This window comes from Callionymus lyra, chromosome 1, assembly GCF_982586985.1.
Source record: "Callionymus lyra chromosome 1, fCalLyr1.hap1.1, whole genome shotgun sequence".
Classification (NCBI taxonomy): Eukaryota; Metazoa; Chordata; class Actinopteri; order Syngnathiformes; family Callionymidae; genus Callionymus; species Callionymus lyra.
The window spans coordinates 27,436,187-27,445,945 of NC_141818.1; positions in this window are offsets into that span (position 1 = coordinate 27,436,187).

A 9,759-nucleotide genomic window follows, 5' to 3' on the forward strand; every position below is an offset into this window, starting at 1 on the left:
ATCTGAAGTTTTTTGAAATTATCCCGTTAGTTGTGATTGTGGCCATTGGAGAAGTGTAAAGTGCTCTGATCCACCCTGTAAATGATTCCCCAAAACCAAATACTGATAGACATGAAAAGAGGAATTTCCAGTTAACTTTATCAAAAGCTTTCTCTGCATCTAGTGATAATACAAAGTCATCAGCATTACTTTTATTTGAAATTTGTATTAGATTGAATAGTTTTCTTGTGTTTTCAGAGGACTGTCTACCTTTGATGAAACCCGTTTGATCTGGATGTATTAGAGTTGGCATGACTCATTCTATTCTAGAGGCTAGCACTTTGCTAAAGATTTTAATGTCTGTGTTGATCAGTGAAAGGGGTCTGTAGTTAGCTGGGTTGGAGGGGTCTTTATCTGGTTTTAATAGTAGTGTGATCATAGCTGTATTCATTGACGAGGGAATTCTAGTTGTTGATGTGAGTTCTGTCAACATTCGAATGAATAGATTTGAGATAGTTGGCTAGAAGTGTTTGTAAAACTCAACTGGAAAACCATCAGGGCCTGGAGATTGATTAATGGACATTTTATTAAGAGCTATGTAAATTCCCTCTGGTGAAATTCGCCTGTCTAAACTTGTTGCTTGTTCTCTAGATAGGTGTGGTAATTTTAACCCAACAAGGAACTTGCTGATATTGTCTGTGTCTGGGTTTAAATCATCACTGTATAGTCGTTTATAAAAGTCTTCAAACACCTTATTAATTTCTGCCTGTGAGTTAACATATTTTCCATTGCTATCTTTTACGGTGGAAATAGTTGATTTTTCTTTTCCTTGTTTAATTAAATTTGCCAAATATTTAGCCGATTTGTTGCTGTGCTGGATTTCATTTATACGTAGTCTTTGTATTTGGAATTTCACCTTTTTATTCAAGATATCATTTAACTCCAGTTTAACTTTCCTAATCTGACACAGAAGAGTGTCGGCTGGGTTTTCTGAGTATTCTACCTCAAGTTCTTTTAGTTTGGTCTCTAGATCTTTTTCTTTCTGTTCTTCAGTCTTCTTCTTATGGGAAGAGAAGGAGATTCTTTTTCCGCGTAGCACAGCTTTAGCCGTCTCCTAGAGGAGGGACGCAGAGATGTTTGGTGTATCATTGGTTTCTAGAAAGAAGGACCATTCTTTTTTAAAATAATCATCAAAATCTTTATCCTTCAGTAGAGATGTGTTCAACCTCCATCGAGTGGAAGACTTCAGTTGAGGTTGGATATTAAGACCAAGTGAGACTGGTGCATGGTCACTTACAATTATGGGATGGATTTTTGTAGAGATTTACTGGTCAAAAAGAAGTCTATTCTGGATGAAGCGTGATATACCTGTGAGAAGTATGTAAATCCTTTCTCATCCTGGTGGTTTAGCCTCCAGCTATCAGCCAGTCCAAACTCCTCCATGTACTGTTTTAGTACTGCTGTTGATACTGAGGTTTTGGTGTTTGCAGTTGAACTGGATCTGTCCTGGACTGGATCGAGCACAGTGTTAAAGTCACCGCCTATAATAAGATTAGAACAGGGCAAATCAATTAGATTAGAGAACAAGGTGTGAAAGAAGTTTGGGGCGTCCTTGTTTGGCCCATATAAACTCACTATAGTCAGATTTTGTTTGTTATTTAAGGAGATATGAATAATGACGTATCTGCCTTCTGGATCAGAAATTGTGGTGTTAAGTGTGAATTTGATTTTATTATTTATTAAGATTGCAGTTCCTCTTTGTCTGGAATTAAAAATTTGCCATAAAGGTGTGTGGGAAGTTAGGAGATTGTAGGAGACAGATGTCTGTATTCAGTTTTTTTAATTGGTTTTTAAATTTAATAACTTTTGCCTGAATTCCAAGTCCACAAACATTCCAGCTTGTAAACCTAACCATGTCCATTGAACAGTATGTCTAAGAGGCTATCATCCCGACGTGTGTGCGAATGTGTGAGTGTGAAAGAATGAATGAAGTGAAACATGTTGTAGAGCAAAGGGGGATAGGTGTGGGGAGTAAACAGAAAAGAACAACAAGTGCCAGTGAGATGCGAGCAGATGTGAGTATATTATGTGTTCATCGTTTTATATTAGCGGTTGTAGTTTTTGTATCAGTACAGCCATGGCGTTAGATTGCTGTCACGGAACAATTGACCGTCGATGTAGAGTTTATCCACTGAGATAACAGCCCTCCTCTGTTTCTCCAGATACTGTCTCCTGTTCGGGAACAGGATCTTGCGTCGGGCATGGATCTCGCGGGGATATTGGTCGTTTATTCTGAAGTTTGTTCCTTTGAGCTGGACTCCCTGTTCCTTTTGTTTGTAGTGTTCAAACTTGGCGATGATGGGCAAGGGTAGTTCTTGTCCTTCCTGACTGGACCCAGGCGATGGACGCGGTGAAAATTGATTTTACTCACTGTGTCGGGGGGTAACTTCAGATTGTCCGTCATAAATTTTTTTAGGGCCAATTCTGGGTCGGTCGGTGCCGTCGATTCAGGTATCCCGGTGAATATGAGGTTGTCTCTCATGGAGCGGGTTTGGAGGTCTAATAATGATTCCTTAAGTTCTTTGTTTTCTTTTTTTATTTCGGTCATCTCTTTTGTTAGAGAGGTGACATTATCTTTTAGGTTTATTTGTTCTGTCGTAAGCGTTTCAATGCGCTCATGACAGAACTCTAAACTATTTTTTATGAACTGAAAGTCTTTGTGGAGTAATTCCACGAGGGCGATCCGTGACTCCAGAGCGTTAAGGGTTGTATTTATTGACATTAGACTGTCACTAACCTCTCTGTAGAACGGTGGTGGTGATGATGAAGGTAAATCCGTCTGGGTCGGCGAATCCATAACTTTAGGCGAGTCTGGAGATCTTTGCCGCTTCGCGGCTGGTGTGGAGGATTTTCCCTTCAAACTTTTCCCTCGGCTTCCCATGTTCTCTTGTCCGTAATAAAGAGTGTCAATATAATCCTCTAGTTGTTCGAGGGATTCAGTTGGTTTATTTTTCTTTCAAATTATAGCGTTTAGCGATTGTTTTTGATCAGTGAGAGGGGGCCGCCATGTTTTTTTTTTCCACTCACATCAGACTCTCGCGAGAACGTGATTCACAGCGTCATCCTCAATCACCCCCTCAATCCCCTTTTTATTTTAAGAGATTTGTAATATGCTGGGATCTGTGGGTAGAAAGGACATTCATTACTCCAGTGACCTGGTTGTCCACATGATGAGAAAAAGGTGCTTGATATGGCTCCCTACAAGTTCCTGCTTTTTCCTCTTTTTAACAAATTATCAAAACTCACACATGCCATAACAATTTGTCTCCAATCTCCAATAGCCAAAACAAACCCCTCCATTTCCGTGATGTAGACCTGTATCCATAGGCTTGCTCCTATTTCTAACTGCGGAAGTTCTTCTTTCAAACATTGCACGTTTATCGCACTTGGTGAGATGTAATCAGAAGAATCCCTCTTTCTTTCACTCTTCACCATTAGAGGAAACCGTCCATAGGCCTGTTCCCAATCCATCTAATCTCCCTTTCAGTGTCCCTTTCTCACCTTTTCTAGTTTTAACTTTATGTTTAGAGGGTTTCAGTGGCGTGCCTGGGTCAAGTCTATAATTGCAATGTTTGTCTTGTTCCTCATTCTTACTGCTGCTTCTTTCCTCACTGTCATTTTTCTTTTTCGATTTTTCTGATTCGTCATCTTCATCCTCACGCAGCTGCTCTATAGTCTCAAGTGTACTGTTCATGGCTGCACTCACATCTTTTTCTTCTTTTTCTTGTCCTTGTCTTATTGCTATCTCAAATGGTCTATTCTGCTGTGTCTAACAGATCTCTTGTGAGAATTTCTTGCCTGTGTGTTATTATTGTTACATTATTTATTATCTCTTTTAAATTGATCATTTTTGTTTTATCTATTTTATTACCCTCTTGATCCAACATCAGCTGCTCTCCTGTAAAATTGAGCACTGGTGCCTGGGTTCTTACGTTCTCTTTTATTACCATTTCTTGCAATACAGCAGACAGTTGGGCATAAAGTTCAAAATATTTTTTGTCTGACAGTTCAGTAACATTATTTTCATCAACAACTTCCTTTTTAGCAGCTTTCACTGGTGCCATCACTTCAGTATTCGACTTTATCATTTTTACCATTTCAATGAACACAGAAAATCAGTTTTTGTTTTTTCTAAAAGAGCCAGTTTGTGTTTTTCACTAAACAACATTCTTGTTCTTCTCCCCCTAATGACTTCAAGTCAAACAAAATACAAGCTTTACGATCGATCGGGCGAACTTTCTTCCGGCAACTGTACAGTTCAATAGCCCCGGGAGAAACGGTCCCGAGCTGTAGAAACACAGCGATATTTAGGAAAATTTCCCGCCCAGGGGGTTATCAATTTTATCTTGACCTTTAAAGTATGTACTTTATTGAATATTGTTTTGATTGTTTAAGCGCTTTGTGACCCTGGTCTGTAAAAGCGCTATACAAATAAAAATTACTTACTTACTTACTTTTCCGGGGCAAATGGTTCTTTCAAGTTGCCTGTGTCTCGATCACCCGCAGAGCGAACTTCCTAGCTTGCCCATTTGCAATCTATGATTCAAATGTTCTCGGGTGGGGGCCTCCATCTTCCAGCCCCCCCTCCTGGATGTGTCCCGCTTTGTTCTTTGATCCATGACCCAAGGTGTGAAAAGGCAGACAAACAGACATTTTTTAAATAACCGGTGTCATGTCTCTAATTCTGTTTCAAGCTTGTTTTGAAACAGTGTAAATCACTCTGAGTGAAAAGTTGATTGTGACTGTGTATTCAAACATTTAAGCTCTTAGATCATATGTGTCAAACTCAAGGCCCGCGGGCCAAATGTGGCCCGCCATGTGATTTTATGTGGCCCGCCTGCCTTACCTTGACCAATGAGCATAAAAAAAAAAAATTAAAAAAATTGTCCGACAAACCAATCCCACAACAGACAAAATGGTTTCCCTTATTTTATTCGCGCTGCTTGCTTTCCCTTCTCTGACTCTGACTCGGTAAGGTTTTCACAAGCGCAGGCACGCACGCAATCCATGGCGCAGCAGCGCTGTGGCGGTGCGCTGCAGGGTCGGGTTCTCATTGCCCAGCCTGTTGTAATGAAAGCGAGAGGCGATGGACCATACAGTCTGTCTGTCGATCTGTCTGTCGGTCTGTCTGGCTCGAATCAACAACATAAGCCCACCCGAGATTGTCATCCAGGCTACGTGTTTTCATTAGCGCCGCTGCTTTGGGAACACCGGCACACACGCACATACACACACACACACACACAGTCCGTGGCCTGTCAATCGCTCCCTGTCACATGACCGATTTCAGCAGGAAAAAGTGTCGCACAAGTTGCTGGCTGCTGGCTTGTAAAGAAACCTACATTTACCCACAATGCATGCCTACCGGTATTATGTTTCCCACGATTGACGCAACACTAGGCTGCAGCGTCTCCAAATCAATGCCAACAGGTGGAATTGAGAAATTCAAATACATCCTCGCAAAATGTCCAAGAAGAGAAAAGTTGATGTGGAGGGAAGGCTATTTCAAGAAAGGTGTGAAGGCGAACACATGTTTGTGCTTCAAGGAGAAAGGCCTGTATGTCTTTTGTGTTATGAGGCAGTGTCGGTTGTCAAAGAGTACAATCTACGCCGGCATTTTGACACCAAACACGGAGCTAAGTATGCCACATTTACCCATCAAGAAAAACAACAAATTGCCGAAGAATTAAAAGGCAAACTGCAAGCACAGCAGAATGTGTTCATGAAAGCCACAGCTAAAAATAATGTTATTTTCAGAACATGACCAATGGATGGTGGAGAGGGGATCCACTTGTCGTGTACAGGCATCTACTCATCAACAAGAATTGACAGCCAATATATAAGCTGGGGAACCTAAAAACGTGACCAATAACTGGTTGTGAACTGAGACTTTCTTTCTTGTTGGGACATATAAAGACTCACCAATCTGATTTTCCTGCAATGTATTTATTTTTTCTCTGCTTGAGATGACAAGTGTGATGACACATGTGCATCAACAGCAAAAGTTGCTTGTCAGACTTATTTCAGTTGCAACTTATTAGTCTTGAGCTGTAAGTTTTTACTTATTTTTATGTGTAGCAATATATTTAGTGCACCACATGCAAGGCTGTGTGCAGCCATTTTTATTTTATTGTAAAATGCTACATCACACATGTTGTTAGCAGCTCACAATTGTTGGTTTTACAGTAGTTATGCCCCCTCTCAAGTAATAAATTCAAAGTCATTTAACATTAAGGAGTAGTTACATTTATTATACATTAGCTTACATTTAGTTACATTTATAAGTTACATCTGGCCCTTTGAGGGCAGCCATTATGATGATGTGGCCCCTGGTGAAAACCAGTTTGACACCCCTGTCTTAGATGAAGCTAGTAATTTATACTTTATATTTTGATTATCTTTTAGCGTTAATTTAAGTATGGCGTATACGTATAGTGTATAATAATTTTTTATCTAACATAGTCTTTGATCAACAGCCCCTATCTTACTCTACTGATCGAGCTAAGGTAGCATTTTTAATGAATCTTCTTCGAGTTAGAGGTGGGAGTCTTACTTAACTGTGTTGTCATCTCTTGATAGTTTCACTACTGAGTTAAGTCGTGTGTTTGACTCGCCTTATCCTTCCTCTTCATCTCATAAGCTACTCAGTTTGAAACAAGGAACCAACTCTGTTGGACACTATTCCATTAACTTCCGTATTTTAGCTGCCAAGAGTAATTGGAACGAGCCAGCACTGATTACTGCTTTCACCCAAGGTTTACGTAATTGTGTTAGGGACCAGTTGGCCACCGGGGAGGAGTCCTTCTGTTAAGATAATCTTATCAGTCTTGCCATTAGATTAGATAATCGACTGAGGGAGCGACGCAGAAAGTGGGGTAGGGAGGAATTTCCCCAGTTTCTCTCTGCTACCAGTTCTCGATCTCCTCCTAAACAAGCCCTTCTCAGGGACTCCACAGTGGTTCCCGACGAACCCATGCAATTAGGCCATACTCGACTCACACCCAACCAACGCTCACAAAGAATTTCGAGGGGCCTCTGCCTTCACTGCGGTCAACCGGGGCACTTACTGCGGGCTTGTCCTAACCAGGCCCAAGCTACCCCAGGTCAGTACCACTTGACCACGACTTCTGAGACCGTGTTAATTGACTCTGGTGCTGACGAGAATTTTATTGACAAGGACTACGCCCCCTCCCTTAACTTACCCCTGATAAGGCTGGATGTCCGCTTCCAGTCTGCGCCATAGAAAATATTGATGGACGGACAAACAGAGAGGACGCTGGCACGCTTGGCTGCTGCTTCTCGCTCTGAAAAAACGTTGTTTGTTCTTCACCTTATATGTGTCTACCTGGACTTTTTCGCAAACAAACATCCACAGTGGTGCTAGCTACTGAGCCCTCTCAGTGTTCTGTGCAGTGCGTCAGTTTGGACACTTACCGACCGGTGTCGAAGGACTCTCCGCCACAGGATCCATCGCGGTAACCTGGTTGAAGGTAAATCCGGACGGATCTCCACCTGTACCGGTGCGGCTGCTTCAGCCCACTGCCGTGGCCAAGACCGCTGCCTTCCTATTAAAGCCAATCCTGCTTCCATCCAGTGGACGTATTCCATCACCGCTCAGTTGAGGGTAGAGATCCGGACAGGTTTTCCACCTGTCTCGGTGCGGTTAGCCCCTTGCTGGCTGGGACCGCTACCCTTCGACTGGAGCAGGCTAGCCAGCCAGTAGTGGCTCCCTGAGCTAGTTGCCTGGCTACGCTGGCTGCAATAGCATCCTGTATGGTCTCCCCTCCACTGTTCTTCAAAAACTGCAATATGTTCAAAACTCCGCTGCCCGACTGCTCACTCACACCCCCTCCAGAGAACACATCATGCCCATCCTGCGTTAACTTCACTGGCTTCCTGTAAAACAGCGCAAACACTTCAAGATCCTACTCACCACCTACAAAGCCCTAAACAACCTTGCCCCTTCATACCTGACAGATCTCCTCCACCGCCTCCATGCACCCCCACCGAACACGTTCCTCTGCTGCCAACACCCTCACCCTCACCACCAGGACCAAATATTTCACCATAGGGGACAGAGCCTTTGCCATCGCCGCCCCTACCCTCTGGAATTCCATCCCCCTGGCCAGCCGCAATGCTGACTCACTGCCGTCCTTCAAAAATCACCTCAAAACCCATCTCTTCAACATCACTTACAACACCTGACAAATTTCTTCTTGTTCTGTGTCTTTGTAAAGCGTCTTTGGGTACCCAGAAAAGCTCTATATAAAACCTATGTATTATTATTATTATTATTATTAGAAGGCAGTTATAGTTTTTCTTCTCCATATTCCCCTATTTTTCTTTGTCTCCCATGGCTCTGTCTACATAATCCCCACCTTGACTGGGTGAATCCTGCTATACTGGGTTGGAGTTGTACTGGCGGACTCAACAATATCACGATCAAGAATCGTCACCCTCTCCCACTCATTGACTCGTCATTTGAACCTCTGCACAAGGCCGAACTCTTTAACAAGCTGGACCTTAGAAATGCGTATCACCTAGTGCGCAACAGAGAGGGAGATGAGTGGAAGTCGACTTTTAAGACTCCTTTAGGACACTTTGAGTACCTGGTCATGCTCTTTGGACTGACTGAGGTGTTGATGGACTTCTTGAACAAGTTTGTGTATGTCTATCTTGACGATATCTTCATTTTTTCCAGGTCCCGTGAAGAGCACATAAACCATGTTCGCCGTGTTCTCCAACGGTTATTGGAGAACAGAATATTCATTAAAGCAGAGAAGTGTGAATTTGGTATTTCGAGTCTTAGTTTTCTTGGATTCATTCTGGGGCAGGGTCAATTAAGACCACATCCTTAGAAAGTGGAGGCAGTTTTTCAGTGGCCCATGCCTGATACCCGCAGACAGTTACAACAGTTCTTAGGATTCACAAATTTTTACCGCAGGTTTATCAGAGGTAATAGTCAGGTTGCCGCTCCCCTTACTCAGCTCACTTCTACTAAGAGCCCCTTCTTCTGGTCGGCCAAGGCTGAGGACTCTTTCCTCTGCACCCATCCTACGACACCCTGACCCTGTTTGTCAGTTCATCGTGGAGGTGGACGCCTCCAACATTGGTATTAGAGCTATACTTTCCCAAAGGTGCTCAAGAGACATCAAGGTCTTCTTTTCTCGGAAGTTGACTCAAGCGGAGCGCAACTATAACATTGGGAACCGGGATCTTGGTGGTCGTGGCTGTAGAGCTCAGAGGTACCTTTTCTCGTCGTAACGGATCACAAGAACCTGACATAATTACAGGCAGCCAAGCGCCTGAACCCTCACCAGGCCCATTGATCTCTGTTCCTGGGATGTTTTGACTTCTGTCTGACTTATCGTCGCGGAGGTAAGAATATACAACCTGGCGTTTTGTCTCAGCAGTCTTTTCTTCCCTAGGAGGAACGCTCTGAGACCATTCTCCTATAAGTGTCATTAGGGCCGGCAATTGGGATATTGAGAGGGTAGTTCTGGAGGCTTTGGAGAATCACCCTGGACCCAGTTCAGGACCGCCTAATCGACTCTTCGTTCCAGAGCCTGTTCGTGCCCAAGTGCTTCGGTGGGGGCTACCCTGGAGTTACAGACCGGTGGCACTGACTTCGCAGCTGATGAATACACTGGAGCGGCTGGTCCTCAAACATCTCAGGCCACAAGTCCAGCACGTGCAAGACCCCCTGCAGTTTGCCTACCA